This window comes from Chiloscyllium punctatum, chromosome 8 (assembly GCF_047496795.1).
Source record: "Chiloscyllium punctatum isolate Juve2018m chromosome 8, sChiPun1.3, whole genome shotgun sequence".
NCBI lineage: Eukaryota > Metazoa > Chordata > Chondrichthyes > Orectolobiformes > Hemiscylliidae > Chiloscyllium > Chiloscyllium punctatum.
The window spans coordinates 95,706,179-95,722,343 of NC_092746.1; the positions used below are offsets into that span (position 1 = coordinate 95,706,179).

General features: G+C 41.2%; 1 protein-coding gene across 6 annotated transcripts in view; it reads right to left on the reverse strand.

The window, feature by feature from the left end:
* The window catches only part of pard3aa (par-3 family cell polarity regulator alpha, a), an 871,753-nt gene that overhangs the window by 826,476 nt on the left and 29,112 nt on the right, over window positions 1–16,165 (reverse strand). The gene's annotated exons all lie outside the window — the stretch shown is intronic.

Genomic DNA, 16,165 nt, shown 5'->3' on the forward strand with positions numbered 1-16,165 from the left:
CCGTATCTATTGCCCACTGACCCAATTGGTTTGCTAGGACTCTTTCAGAGACGAGTTAAGAGTTAACCACATTGCTATGAATATAGAACTACATGTCAGTCAGACCAAATAGAGAGAACATTTCCTTCCGTAGTGAACCAGATCGGTCTTTGTTACAATGATTATGTTCTTACTGAGGCTAGCTTCTAAATCCACATTTTTACCGAATTCAAATTTCTTCATCTCTCATGGTAAGATTTCAATCCAAGTCCTCAGAGCACTGTGTCAAAGAGCATAGTGCCGCAAAAGCACAGCCAGTCAGGCAGCATCCGAGGAGCAGGAGAGTCGACATTTCCTGCATAAGCTCTTCATCAGGAATCCACATCTCATTCCTGATGAAGAGCTTATGCTCAAAACACTGATTCTCCTGCTCCTTGGATGCTGCCTGACCTGCTGGGCTTTTCCAGCACCACACTCTTCGACTGTGATCTCCGGCATCTACAGTGCTCACTTTATTCTCAGGTTTTTGAATTTCTAATCTCATGAACTACTTTACCACTGCATCACTGCTTTCCCTTGGAATGAATACAGTCCTGTGTTATCACATCACCAGGTTGACACCTTTTTCATTGTTATGTCTGGTGCTCCCCCTGACATGATGTTCTGCACCCTTCTTTGCGACATGATTGAGCGTCTGGTATGAAGACAATCATGGAGTGGGGAAAATGCCATGCCATGCAGTTCCAAATGGTGGTTGACTACAAATTGTGCTGCTGCAAGTAACCCTGAATGCCTCATGGACGCTCAGTCTTAATTTGCTTGCTCTGTTCAGAAACCATCTCATTCAGTACAAAGGCAGTGACACACACACACACACACACAGGAACACTCAATATGAAGATGAGGCTTTTTCTCCACAAGGATTATATGGTGCCGACTCCCATAAACACCATAAATGACAGGTGCATCTATTACAGGAAGATTTGTTCGGAAAAGGTCAAGTACATTTTTCAAGTACTGCAGGATTCTCAAGATGTGGAGGTACAGAGGGATCTTGGGGTCCAGGTCCCCAAATCCCTCAAAAGATGCCACCCAAGTTGATACAGTTGTTAAGACGATGCATGGTGTGTTGGTTTTCATTAACAGGGGTATCGAGGTTATGCTGCAACTCTAAAGAGCCCTGGTTAGACCACACTTGGAATACTGTATTCAGTTGTGGTCGTTTCATTATAGGATGGATATGGAAGCTTTAGGAGGGTGCAGAAGAAATTTACCAAGATGCTGCCTGACCTGGAGAGCATGTCTCATGAAGAAAGGTTGAGAGAGCTAAGGCTTTTCTCATTGCAGCAAAAAAGGAGAGAGAGGTGACTTGATAGATATGTACAAGATGATAGATAGAGTGAATAGTCAGAGACTTCTTCCCAGTGCAGAAATGGCTAACAGAAGGGGGTATAGTGTTAAGATGACTGGACGAAAGTTTAAAGGAGATGTCAGAGATCGGCTCTTTTCAGAGAGTGGTGGGTGCATGGAATGCACTGCCAATGGTAATAGTTGAGTCAGATACATCAGGGACATTTATCGACTCTTGGATAGGCACATGGAGGGTAAAATGAAGGGTATGTAGGTTAGTTTGATCTTAAAGTAGGATAAAAGATCGGCACAACGTCAAGGGCCGACACGTTCTTCCTGAAGACCTCACCCCCTATTGCAGGTCCTGTCCAGCACATTCAACCAGCACGGTCAATAATTCGGAGAAGGACCCAAAACATTAACTATGTTTCCTGCTGCACAGATGGTGCTAGGTCTGCTGAGTTTCTCCAGCACTTCTGTTTTTTCATTGGTCAGTAGCAGGCTGCCAAGGCATTCAATAGTGATGGACATTGCAGTCCCTGACTCAGAGTACATTTTTCCTTGTCCGCCCTCTGTGCTTCCATTAAGTGTTGTTCAGCATGGAGGAGAACCATATCATCAGCTGAGCAAGGGGCAGTCATTGGTCATCAGGAGGCGGCCTTATTGGCTAGAAAGCTACTGAAAGAATCGGTGCTTTGGCCCCAGCTATTCACGATACAGGTAAGTGACTTGGATAAGAGAACCAAATGCAACATTTCAAAGTTTGTTGCCGGTACAAAACTGGGAAGAGATTGAAAGTTAGGAAAAGGATGCAAGATGTCTTTAAGGTGATCCAGAGAAGCTGAGTAAGTGAGCAAACACATAACAGATCCAATACAATGTGAGCAAATGTGAAATTATACATTTCAGTGTGAAAAGCAGAAGTGTATTATTTAAATCATACAAAAGGATCTCGGTGTCCTTGTACACCAGTCAGTCAATGAAAATTGACAGGTGGGTGCAACAAGCAATTAGGAAAGCAAATGTTATATTAGCCTTCATCGCAAGAGTTTACAAGTTCAGAAGTACGGATGCCTTATTACAGTTATACAGGGCAATAGTGAGACTACATCTGAAGAATTACAAGCAGTTTAGGTCTTCTTACCTCAATAGGATATTCTTGTGTAGTAGAGCAGTGAATGCTCACTAGGTTGAAGTTGGAGATAACAGGACCTTCATAAAAGGAGAGATGGAGTGGGCCTGGATTCATTAGAGTTTAGAACGATGGTCAGACTAGTTTTTAATTCCAGATTTATGAATTGAATTCAAATTTCACCATCTGTCATGATGGAATTTTAACTTATATCCCGAGTTATGCATCGCTAGAGACAATGACAATGCCACGATACCAGCACCTCCCATGTGACTGAGAATCAATGTCAGTCAGTGAGCAGAGGCTTGCATGAGGTTAGGACCTAGCACAAGTTTGATTTGAGAAACTCTGCAGTTTTTATCTGAAGGTAACAGCCATTTAAAACTTCTAAAAGTAGTACTGGATTCTCACTGGAGAGAATGCGAAAGCTAAACGAGCTCTATTTGAAGTTAGATTCTGTAGTGTGACCCAAGTTTATAAAGGAATCCAAAGTCTGTGTTACTTTGAACCAAGAGCTTCTTTATGATGTTAGAATTAAATTATAAATTTTGTATACAATGTTTTTAAGGGTTTCTTCAATCTTCTGCTTATAAGCTTTCTTAATCTTTCTCTCACCCACTGCCGCAACAAGGTAAATACACATGGCTAAGTAGCACATCTTATAAACATTAATCATATTGATACAATTCCCAAGTGTCTAGTTCATCAATGCCCAACCATATACTCATACTGGTCACGAGGGATTGGGATGTCAATTCATGCTATTACGAGTTTATTGAACACTCGCAGCTGTCATGTTCTGCTGAATAATGTACAAAATGATCAATGCGGTGCTCTTGAATCACTTCTCCATTACATATCCTGGGATAAAAAACACAATCCAAATAGTGTTCTTAAATAACTCACCCACTGGTTTGTATATAATTGACAAGAACACCAACAGATATTCAATTTGTAGACAGTCCCCAGGTTACAAACAAGTTCCATTCTTCAGTGCACTGGTACATTAGGTTGGGGACAAATTGGAACACAGTGCGGTACAATATTGAATTGCTATTCGGAAGTACAAGCAAATGTTCACGTCAGATCTTTAAAAATGATTAATACACCCCAGTGTGGGATTACATTTTTAAGTACAGAGTGGAGGACATGCCCCTGTCTGTACCAATGGTGCTGAGGTGGAGGTGGTCGAGAGCTCCAAGCTTCTCGGAGTAAATATCACCAACAATCTGTTTTGGCACATCCAAGAAGAAGATGCTACAGTTAAGAAAGCACACCAGTACTTCACTTTCCTCAGAATAGCAAGGGAATTTGGCATGTCCACAATGACTTGTACTAATTTTCGTAGCTGTACCACAGAAAGCATCCTCTCTGGATGGACCACAGCTTATATGGCAACTACTCTACCCAAGACTGCAACAAATTACAGAGAGTTGTGAACACTGCTCGGTCCATCATGAAACCCAGCATTCCTTCCACTGATTCCATCTACACTTCCCACTGTCTCAGAAAAGTAGCCGACATAATCAAAGACCCCTCTCACTCCAGTTATACTCTCTTCCATCAGGCAAAGGATAGGAAAGTTTGAAAACATGTACCAACAGATTTAAAAAGAGCTTCTTCCCTACTGTTGTCAGACATATGAATGGACCTCTCATATAGATTCAGAGTCATAGAGATATACAGCACAGAAAAAGATCCTTCAGTCCATCTCGTCCATGCAGACCAGATATCCTAACATACTCTCGTCCCATTTGCTAGCACTTAGCCCATATGCCGCTAAACCTTTCCTATTCATATACTCATCAAGATGACATTTTAAAATGTTGTAATTGTACCAGCCTCCACCACTTCCTCTGGCAGCTCATTCCATACATGCACCATCCTCTGCATGAAAAGATTGCCCCTTGGATCTCTTAAATCCTTCCCCTCTCACCCTAAACCTATGCCCTCTAGCTCTGGACTCCCCCACCTCAGGGAAGAGACTTTGCCTATTTATCCTATCCATGCCCCTCATGATTTTGTAAACCTCTATTAGGTCACCCCTCAGCCTCCAACGCTCCAAGGAAAACAGCTTCAGCCTATTTAACCTCTCCCAATAGCTCAAATCCTCTAACCCTGGCAACATCCTTGTAAATCTTCTCTGAATCCTTTCACAACATCCTTCCGATAGGAGGGAGACCAGAATTACGCACAATATTCCAAAAGTGGCCAAACCAATGTACAGCTGCAACATGACCTCCCAACTACTGTACTCAATACTCTAACCAATAAAGGAAAGCATACCAAACGCCTTTGTCACTACCCTATCTACCTGTGATTCCACTTTCAAGGAGCTATGAATCTGCATTCCAAGGTTCAGCAACACTCCCCAGGACCCTACCATTCAGTGTCCTGCTAAGATTTGCCTTTCTAAAACGCAGTATCTTACATTTATCTAAATTAAACTCCATCTGCCACTCTTCAGTCTACTGGCCCATCTGATCAAGAACCCATTTTAATCTGAGGAAACCTTCTTCACTGTCTACTATACCATTTGGTGTCATCTGCAAATTTAATAACTATACCTCCTACATTCACATCCAAACCATTGTTATGACAAAAAGCAGAAGACCCCTTGTGGCACATTACTCGTCACAGGCCTCCAGCCTGAAAGGCAATCCTCCACCAACACACTGATTTCTCTATCCAACTGGCTAGTTCTCCCTGTATTTCATATGATCTAACCTTGCTAACCAGTCGACCATGAGGAACCTTGTCGTACGCCTCACTGAAGCCCATATAGATCACATCCATTGCTCTTCCCTCATCAATCCTCTTTGTTAATTCTTCAAAAAACTCAACTATATTACAATTGATCTTTCTCCACACCTCCTCTGTAGCTGTAACACTATATTCTGCATTTTGTTCTATTACCTTGATATATTTATTGTTTTGGACCATATCAAACAAAAGAAGAATTGGAATAATTATCAATTTAATGACTAAAAAGCAACTGCTCTAACAAAGTAAAATCCCATAAACACACCAATGGCAAAGGTAAATTCAGTGAAATAGATTGTCTCACATCAAATTCTAGCAGCAGGAACAGAACCTCAGCTTTTAGTTCCAACAGAGAGAGCAATAAGAACTTCCACATCCAGCTTCTATACCCAAACAACTGCAAATGAAAGCTAAATACAAAATCCTGGCTCCATGCGAGCTTGATCACACCCTTCAGGATGCTTCTATTGTTCCAACTTGAAAAGATAACCCCAAGATGTCTCAAGCAGTTTAAGTTATTGGCTTTGAGCAAACTTGTCATCTTAACCTCCCCATTTATAAGAGAAATGACAAAATACACCTCTTAAAGCTTTAGTATGATCATATTATGTAAGATATTATTTATCTGGATATCAAGCAAACAATAGTTTTTACTATATCGCAGCACATGACAATAAAAAACAAATCAACTCTTGTAAATGCTTATATCTCTATTACTTTGAAAAATTAGAGCTTGCTATTACAAGTCAAGCTCTTAACACAGCACTTTTTCTAGTGTTTATAATAGTATACTTTCAAAAGGCTAGGATCTAAAACCTATGAACCTAAGAACAAGGAGCCAGCTTGGCCAATTCTGCCCCTTGAGCATGCTCCACCATTTGAAATGATCGTTGTTGATCTCATCTCAGGCTCAACTCCACTTTCCTGCTCACTCTCCATAATCCATATACTTATTATGAATGAGAGCAAGATAGCACATCAGCAGCAATTACCCTTTGTGTGTAATATTCTATACCTGACCTTGCACGGGCTCCACATCATGATGTCAAAGGCAAAATTACCATTGTGCTAGATTTCATCAATCTAGCAAAGAGTAATTACATCTATCTACAGGATTTATAATTATACAGAAACAAAAAAAAATGATCAAAAATGTAAGATTTGACTGACACAATACATGAACTTAACTGAAAAATTTGATCACCTGAAATTTGAAGAGCATTTTTTTACAGAATACTTGTAACAGGTACGAACATAAAATGGGCAATTTTGATTCCCAGGAAGTGCTGTGCCACTCTCACAAAGTGAAAACATGGAGGCTCGGGCAGGATAATGTGCAGCTGTACTCACACTATTCCAAGTATGCTGCTGACTCATTAGATCAATGCTGGTCTCTCCCAGAGATTCAACTTTTCTCTTAACCAGACTGTTGGCGAATTTGTTTTTGCTTTGGACGCTTCATTTCAGTATGAATTATTACACTTATGCTCAAACATTCAGCAAGACTCAGATCAGCAAGGAAGGTCGTGGGATTCTCAGGTTAAAAAACACCACTAGTACATGACATCTATCAGCATGTGATGCCAACCCTGCCAGAACATGCAGTGGTGCAGATAGCTGCCACCATCCTCCTCTTCTGACTGGGTCTTCAGATCCTACTTGGTCTCAAGTCCAAAGAAAAAAAACAAACACTTACTCATCCAACAAGAGGTTCTTGACTTAAACAAGGTGTACTGAATTACATGATAGCAATCAGGAATAAATTACATTAGATACAAATCCAGTGACCAGAAAGGCTCATAGCTTCAGGTTAAACACAAGCAAGGAAGCCTCCTGCCGGTTATTGTCTTCTGTCAGCTGATGAACCTGTACTCCTGATGAGCAACACTTAGAGGAAGCACTGCGAATGGCAAGGGTACAAAACATATTCTGGCTGAGATGTCCAATGTCCACCACCAAGAATGGCTTGGCAGCAGGTCACAGATTACAACAGCATCTTGATCAGATGGGCCAATAGGAAGAAGAGTGGCAGATGGAGTTTAATTTGGATAAATGTGAAGTGCTGCATTTTTGAAAGGCAAATCAGAGTACAACTTATACACTTAGGTGATAAAAGGTCCAGCAGAGTGTTACTGAACAACGAGACCTTGGAGTGCAGGTTCACTGTTCCTTGAAAGGGGATTCTCAGGTATACAGGATAGTGAAGTAGGCATTTAGTATGCTTGTTTTTACTGGTCAGAGTATTGAGTACAGGAGTTGGGAGGTCATGTTGCGGCTGTCCAGGAGATTGGTTAGGCCACTTTTGGAATATTGTGCACAATTCTAGTCTCCCTCCTATAGGAAGGATGTTGTCAAACTTGAAAGAGCTCAGAAAAGATTTACAAGGATGTTGCCAGTGTTGGAGGATTTGAGCTATAGGGAGAGGCTGAACAGGCTGGGGCTGTTTTCCCTGCAGCATTGGAGGCTGAGGCGTGACCTTAAAGAGGTTTATAAAATCATAATGGGCATGGATAGGGTAAATTGACAAGGTCTTTTCCTTGGGATGGGGGAGTCCAGAACTAGAGGGCATAGTTTTAGGGTGAGAGGGGGAAATATAAAAGGGACCTAAAGGGGCAACTTTTTCATGCAGAGAGTGGAGCATGAGTGGAATGAGCTGCTAGAGGAAGTGGTAGAGGCTAGTATCATTACAACATTTAAAAAGGCATCTGGATGGGTAAAATGAATAGGAAGCGTTTAGAGGAATATGGGCCAAGTGCTGGCAAATGAGACTAGATTAGATTGGGATATCTGGTCGGCATGGATGAGCTGGACCAAAGGGTCTGTTTCAGTGCTGTACATCTCTATAATTCTGTGGTCAGGTCCTCAAGGACACAGCTGCTAGACTGGGTCTGCACAGACAGTGAAGCAACCAAGAAGAGGGAAAACCACTCTTGTCCATGACAGTACTGTTAAGAATGACTAGTACTTGCGGAGACAAAGTCCCACCTTCGCACACAAATTGTGCTGTGTGGCACTACAACCATGCTAAATGGAACAGATTTCAAAGCGCTCTCCCAACTCAAGACTGGACATCCACAAGGCAGTGTGGCCAGCAACAGCAGCAGTACTGCTCCCCAGCACATTCTGTACCCTCATGTACCAGCATCGCCTCGACTCTACCATTACCATGAAGCCGGGGATCAACCTTTGTTCAACAGAGACTGCAGGACAGCATGCCAGAAGCAACACCAAGCATATCAGAAAATGAGGAATCAACCTGTTGAAGTTACCCAACAGGACAATGTGCATGCCAAATAGCATAAGCAGCAAGTGAGTAGACGGAGCTAAGTGAGCCCACAACTAATGGAAGAGATCCACATTCTGCAGTACTGCTTCATCCAATGGTGAATGGTGATGGATGATTAAACAACCCACTGAAAGAGGTGCCTCCCTATCCTCAATGATGAAAGAGCCCAACACATAAATGCAAAGCGCAAGGCGAAAGCATTCGCAACCATTTTCAGGCAGAAGTGCCAAGCAGATAATTAATCTCATCCTCCTCCACTAGTACCCAGCATCACAGAATGACCCGAATGCAGCCAATTCGGGTCATTCCACATAATAACAAGCAATGGTTAGAAGTACTGGATAGTGCAAAGTCTATGGAACCCAGCAGTAGTCCTGAAGACTTATGCTTCAGAGCTTGCCGTTCACTTGGCCAAGCTCTTCCAGTCTAGTTCAAATACTGGAATCTTCCGACAATGAGTGAAATTGCCCAGTTATGTCTGCACACAAAAAGCAGGCCAAATCCAAACTGGCCAATTATTGCCCCATCAGTCTACTCTCAAATTATTAATAAAGTGATGAAAGGGCTCATCAACCGTGCTGTCACTCAGCACCTACTCAGCAATAACCTGCTTATTGACACTCAGTTTGGGTTCCACCAGGGCCGCTGAGCTCCTGACCTCATTACAGCCTTGATTCAAACACTGACAAAAGAGATGAATTCTAGAGGTGAATGGTGTGCGACAGCCCTCGACATCCAGGCCACATTTTGACAGAGTATGTCATCAAGGAGCCGGGCAAAACTAGAATCAATAGCTATCAGGGACAAATTGGCACAGAGGAAGATGGTTGGAGGTCTATCTTTTCAGCTCGAGGACATAGAGTGCCTTGGACCAACCATCTTCAGCTGCTTCATCAATGACCTTCCCTCCATCAGAAGATCAGAAGTGGGGATGATCATCGATGACCGCGCAATATTCAGAACCATTCATAATTCCTCAGATACTGAAGCAGTCCATGTTCAAAGGCAACAAGATCTGGGAAATATTCAGGCTTGGGCTGTCAAGTGGCAACCAATATTTGCACCACATAAATGTCTGGCTCTAACCATCACCAACAGGAGACAATCTAACCACTGCCTTTGACACCCTTCACCCACAGCGAATCCCCTACTATCAGCATACTTACCATTGTCCAAAAACTCATCTGGACTCTCCAAAAAAAATATAGTGACACCCCAAAGCCTGTCCAGCATCTACAAGGCACAAGTCTGGAGTGTAATGAAATACTCCTGACTTGCCTGGATCAGTGGAGCGCCAACAACTCTCAAAACTTGACACCATCTAGGACAAAGGAACCCTCTTGATTTACATGACACCCGCAAGTACCCACTCCCTCTGCAACAGACACTCAGTAGCAGCAGCAGCATGTACTAGCTACAAGATGCATTGCAGAAATTCAAATATCTTCAAACATCACCTTCCAAACCCACAACCACTTCCATTTAGAATGATAAGTGCAGCAGATATATGGGAATACCACAACCTACAGGTTCCTCTCCAAGCCAATCTCCATCCTGACTTTGATAAACATTTGCTGTTCCCTAACTATCTCTGGGTAACTATCCTGCATTTCCATCCCCGCGGACCACAGGTGAGGACTGTAGCAGTCCAAAAGGGCAGCCAAGAGCAACTTGAGATGGGCAATAAATTTTGGCCAGCCAGCGCAACCCACATCCCACAACTGATTAATAAAACACAGAAATTATTAATGGGAAATTGATTAGGACAAAAAGGGCCAAAAAAGTGTTTATTTAATGGGTCAGCTATCTTTCTTTGGATGGACATGAAAGATCAAAACGCGATAGGGAGCATCTTGACCGAGATTCTTTCCTGAATGATCATACAAATGCTGGCCAACTAGTCATTAACTGTACAACAGCCAGTACTGTTTCTGCATTTCTGTGGTCATAGATCTCAAATGCTAAATTAATCCCACCTCTACAAATAGTGACTGATTGCTAAGAATTTTTAGCCTTCTCTTTTTTAATTGCTATTTTCGCCTAGCTTACAGTAACCACTTTTGAAAGTAACAAATTGGTCATGAAATACTTTTGAATAACCTGAGGCTGTCACATGACAATTTTTAAGCCTAAATTCTATGCTTTCTTACTGTGATATAAAATTCTTTATTACAAGTGGCTATTGAAGCTGAGTCAATAATAACATTTGCAAACAAACTCAATGAATGAGTGTAGGATTAAAAGAAAACAGTGAATACAGCAAGAAAGCATGATTCAAAGGCAAGATTCCGGTTTACAACAGCAAGTGTGATGGTCAATGGCTTCATTTGGTAATTAGTACTTTAATAACTCTGAACCTAGAAAGACAATGCAATTCTTGTATAGTAAGCGCCATTGATGTAGGGAGTAAGTGACATTCTTCATCTGCCTTTGTACAACTGGTTCTGGATACCATATTGTTCTGAAGGTTCACCTGATCCAAAACATTAATTCAGATTTCTGAGCTTTTCCAAAATTGTCTGTTTTTTTGTTTCTGACTTCCAACAACCACAGTTCTTTTGGCTTTTACCATGTTCCTTATATTGTACAAAGGAGCCAGAAAAGCACTTTAAAAAGATATTCATGAACCAGTGATAAAGGTCAAATGGTTTTACATTTTTGTATCAACGAAAAACAGGTCTTGTTCGACTCACCAAAACAAATTTGCAGAGTTTGCAAAAGTAAATACAGTAACTGAATTCATTTTACTAAGAACAACTTGTTACAGGATTTTAAAAAGAGGAAACGGTGGGTAAATATCACAAGCCTGATTTAACATTTACAATACCTGCAGTACTGCAAACTTTGTAACAACTACCTGATTTGGAGATTAGAGGAAAACTAATTGCCTTCCTGTCAACACAACTCTCATGACAAGTTTCATTATAAGTCTCCAAAAAATGTTAATTTGCTGTTAATCATAACAATATCAATTTAATAAAGGGCTTTGACAAAGGGTCAGTTAGACTTGAAATGTCAGCTCTTTTCTCTCCTTACAGATGCTGCCAGACCTGCTGAGATTTTTCAGCATTTTCTCTTTTGGTTTCAATTTGATCAAATGTTGCTCACATAAGGCTTAAAGTCTTCTAACAGTACATTACTTGTTAATAATTGATACTTTAACTGATTTTAAGCCTAGTCCCCACTTCTGGCACAGTTACAGAATACAGCTATAGAAACCAGACTCCTTTCATTGCAAATGTTGTGTAGCAACTTTTCATTATTACAAACTTGTAAACAGTTTCCAAAGTAATGGCTTTATATAAAACCCTGGGCCACGGCCCAAACACAGCTCAATACTAAGAACATATTTTCAGAATAAGTCTTTTCCCTTTTTGCAATGTTTTGATGTGGTAAATTCTCTCTTCCCTGCAAACACACAGTCACACCGTAGGTTGTGACAATGTAACACTTATTCAAAAACAGAAGAGACACAAGAAAATTCAAGCTTGAATCGGTCATTGGGAAAAATAGTATAGTCGGTTACAAAAGGTATAACAGAACATTAAGAAACACATAATATAATCAGAATCTGAAAGGCTTCATGAAGGGGAGGTCATGTTTGACAAATCGGTTACAGTTCTTTGAGGTAACAAGTGGTGTGGATAAAGGGAAACCGGTAGATACAATACATTAGGATTTCCAAAAGGAGCTTCCTAAAGGTACTGCACAATGAGGCTACTTAGGATAAAAGACCATGGTGTCTTGAGCAAGAATAGATTGGCAAACTAATGGAAGTCAGAGCTGGGAATAAAGGAGTATTTTCAGGATGGTTAACTGTAGCCGGTGGAGAGACACAGGGATTAGCACCAAGCCCACCATTATTGACTATATACATTAATGTCAGAAGTGAATGTATTATCGCCAGGTTTGTGTATGATACAAAAATAAGAAACAACAGAAATAAGGTGTAGGTCGTTTGGCACTTCAAGTCTGCTCTGCCTTTCAGTCAGATCATGCCTGATCCAACATTACTCACAGCAATTTCCTACCCCTTCCCCATAACCCTTAATATACCTGCTGATCAAATATCTATCTTAGTCTCAAATGTACGCAATGATTCTGCCCCATGGCTCTGAGTCAAAAAGTTCCAAAGACTCTCAAAGTCTCAGTTTTCTCCTGATAAAAACATTTTAATTACCACTGCTCAAAACAACACACTTTAGAAATACTGGAGGAGTATGGGAAAAATCAGCCCTGCATAAAATTTTTCAAAAAGCCCAATGTTACTTTGTACTCTCTTCATTGCACTACTGGCTCAAATAGGAGGGAATACAGACAATTCATATTCTTGGCTACAATGTATTGAGGGAAGATGGGTATAATAAAAGGGAGGGTGAAGTATAGTGGCAGTGCTGATCAAACATACAGCAATAGTAACAATGTTTCAGGGAAGTGTAATTCCTGAAATTATGCATGGAACTTCCTTGATCAGCACAGTTCCAGCGCAAACAAGAAGGATTGGGAGGTGCCGGCGTTAGACTGGGGTGTACAAAGTTAAAAATCTCACAGCACCAGGTTATAACCCAACAGGTTTATTTGGAAGCACTAGCTTTCAGAGCGCAGCTCCTTTATCACATGGTTGTGTGTAGTGAGGGATCGTGTGCTCGGGAATGAAGTGGAGTAATTGAATATATGTCTCTGGGAAAGCATTTAAGAAACAGTGATCTCAATATTCAGTTTGGAGTAATTCTTTTTAAAAAAAGGACAAAGACAAGATACCTGTGAAAATAATTAATGAGAGGAAGGCTAATTTCATGGACTTGAGAGGAGACCTGGTCTCGGTAGTGAGCAATATGAGGTCTTCAAACAGGAGCTGGAGACAAGCTGAACAAATTGTCACAAGGAGAATAAAGATAAACAGCAGGTTCCAAAAATGAAAATCAGACCCTGAACAAAACAGAGAGGAGATGAAAAACGAGTTTTGAGAAGATTTGGAGCTCAGGTTGGGGTGTTGGATGTAGGTTTGCTTGATGAGCTGTAAGGTTCATTTCCAGACGTTTCGTTCCCCTACTAGGTGACATCTTCAGTGGGCCTCAGGTGAAGCAATGCTGAAAATTCCTGCTTTCCATTTATATGTTTGGTTTCTTTAGTTGGTCATGTCATTTCCTGCGGTGATGTTATTTCCTGTGGTGAAGTCACTTCCTGTTCCTTTTCTCAGGGGGTGGTAGATGGGGTCTAACTCGATGTGTTTGTTGAGAGACATCTGGTTGGAAAGCCATGCTACTCGTGCGTGTCTTTGTTTGGCTTGTCCAAGGATGGATGTGTTGTCCCAGTCGAAGTGGTGTACTTCCTCCTCTGTATGCGAGTATACTAGTGAGAGAGGGTCATGTCTCTCACATCAAGTTAGACCCCATCTACCACTCCCTGAGAAAAGGAACAGGAAGTTATTTCCTGTGGTGAAGTCACATCACCAACCCAACGAAACCCCAAACATCTAAATAGAAAGCAGGAATTTTCAGCTTTGCTTCACCTGAAGTCCACTGAAGATGTTACCTAGTAGGGTAACGAAACGTCTGGGAGAAAGTGAGGACTGCAGATGCTGGAGATCAGAGCTGAAAAGGTGTTGCTGGAAAAGCGCAGCAGGTCAAGCAGCATCCAAAGAGCAGGAGAATTGATGTTTCGGGCATGAGCCCTTCTTCAGGAAACTGAAGAAGGGCTCATGCCCAAAACATCGATTCTCCTGCTGCCTGACCTGCTGCGCATTTCCAGCAACACATTTTCAGTAACGAAATGTCTGGAAATGAATCTTCCAGCTCAGTGAGCAAATCTACACCCAAAAGGAGATGGAAAAGGAAAGGAGGGACAAAGTTACAATAATACATTAGCCGAAAATTTTAAAAAGGCAACAGCATAGTCTTTTAAAATGTCATTAAATTAATGCCAAATAATAGCTAAAGAGGATCTTCTTGTATAAGGGGGAGGAATTATGGTTCAGGTACTAGATGAGTATGCTGCACAGTTTCACTTATGGGGAAAAGATGTCATCAATGTTGCAAAAAGCAGGAGTCAGCAGAAAGTTTAGATAATAGATAAAGGGGGTGAGTCAAAGGACGCCAGTGCTCAAAATAAAAAAAAAGAAACATTTCAGATGACTCCATATTTCTAAGGACACAAAGACGGAAACTGAAGAAATATCAGCTATGGTGAAAATAGAATCACAATTGTTCCTGCAGCTGCTAGAAATTTGAAGTGAAATCAAAAGATTAGATGAGATTAGATTAGATTACTTACAGTGTGGAAACAGGCCCTTCGGCCCAACAAGTCCACACCGCCCCGCCGAAGCGTACCCACCCATACCCCTACGTTTACATCGACCCCTTACCTAACACTATGGGCAATTTAGAATGGCCGATTCACCTGACCTGCATATCTTTGGACTGTGGGAGGAAACCGGAGCACCCGGAGGAAACCCACGCAGACACAGGGAGAACGTGCAAACTCCACACAGTCAGTCGCCTGAGGCGGGAATTGAACCCGGGTCTCCGGCGCTGTGAGGCAGCAGTGCTAACCACTGTGCCACCGTGCCGCCCACGATGTTGGAGAATACTCAGCAGGTCAGGCAAGAAAAAGAAATAGATAAAGAGCAAAATCAAGAGAAGCACCTGGGAGCTAGAAATGAAACAGGTTAGAGTACAGAATTTTATGTGAAGATGAAACGAGGAAATAGTGATGAATATTGCTGAAACATTCTGTCTTACCTTCAAACAGGATAAATGCAAGAATAACATATTTCAAACAATTACAATAACTCATAACACAGGGTTCTAATGTGTTTGCATGTTGATGTTGGTTGAGGATTTAAACTGTATTTAAACAAGACTAAGATTTTAAGCAAGACCATCAATGACCAGCCTCTACAGCCCTCTGCAGTAAAGAATCCCATTAATTCACTACCCTCTGAGAAGAAAATTCCTCTCAGTTTTAAAAGGGCGACCCCTTATTCTGAGACTATGAAGCCTTTTATGCCATGTCCAAGTGCGCTTTTTTTTGTACATAAGCACAAAACTCTGGCGAATACTGACAGGTTGACAACTTGCTTTTGACTTCAGTGCCAGATCAACAACCAGGTTCTCAAATTGTACTGTCACGTCAATGCACACCCCCAGTAGTTTCAAATTACTGCAAAAAGAAAAAAGATTTTGTATCAGCACACTCTGCAATCCATAACTAAACATATATCAGCATTCTATTTCACTTCGGGGACATTTACAATGTAATACATGAAAGGTTGTAACTTAATCCCAGGATTGTGAGCACTTGCATTTTATCCTCATCATTCATGACATTATCAAATCTGTTGTTTGAATTAATTCCTCCTCAGTTTTTCTCAAATGCCTGTAATTATCCTGTGGCTGCCAGTTTTGCACTGATATCGATATACACTGTGTTATCAGCAGATACAAATTAAAGCACTGTCTCCAGTTTGAACCGAGCTCGTGACAAAAGCATACTTTCCTGGTATACTTGACTTACAAAGCTTCACTCCTTTAAATGTCAATGCTACAATGGATGTGAAAAAATTGTTGCTGCAATATCAACTTTTTTCAAAAAAGTTTAAAAAAAATTCTTAAAAATCCAGTGAACTTACTGGCAACATTTACAAAGCAGCTTCC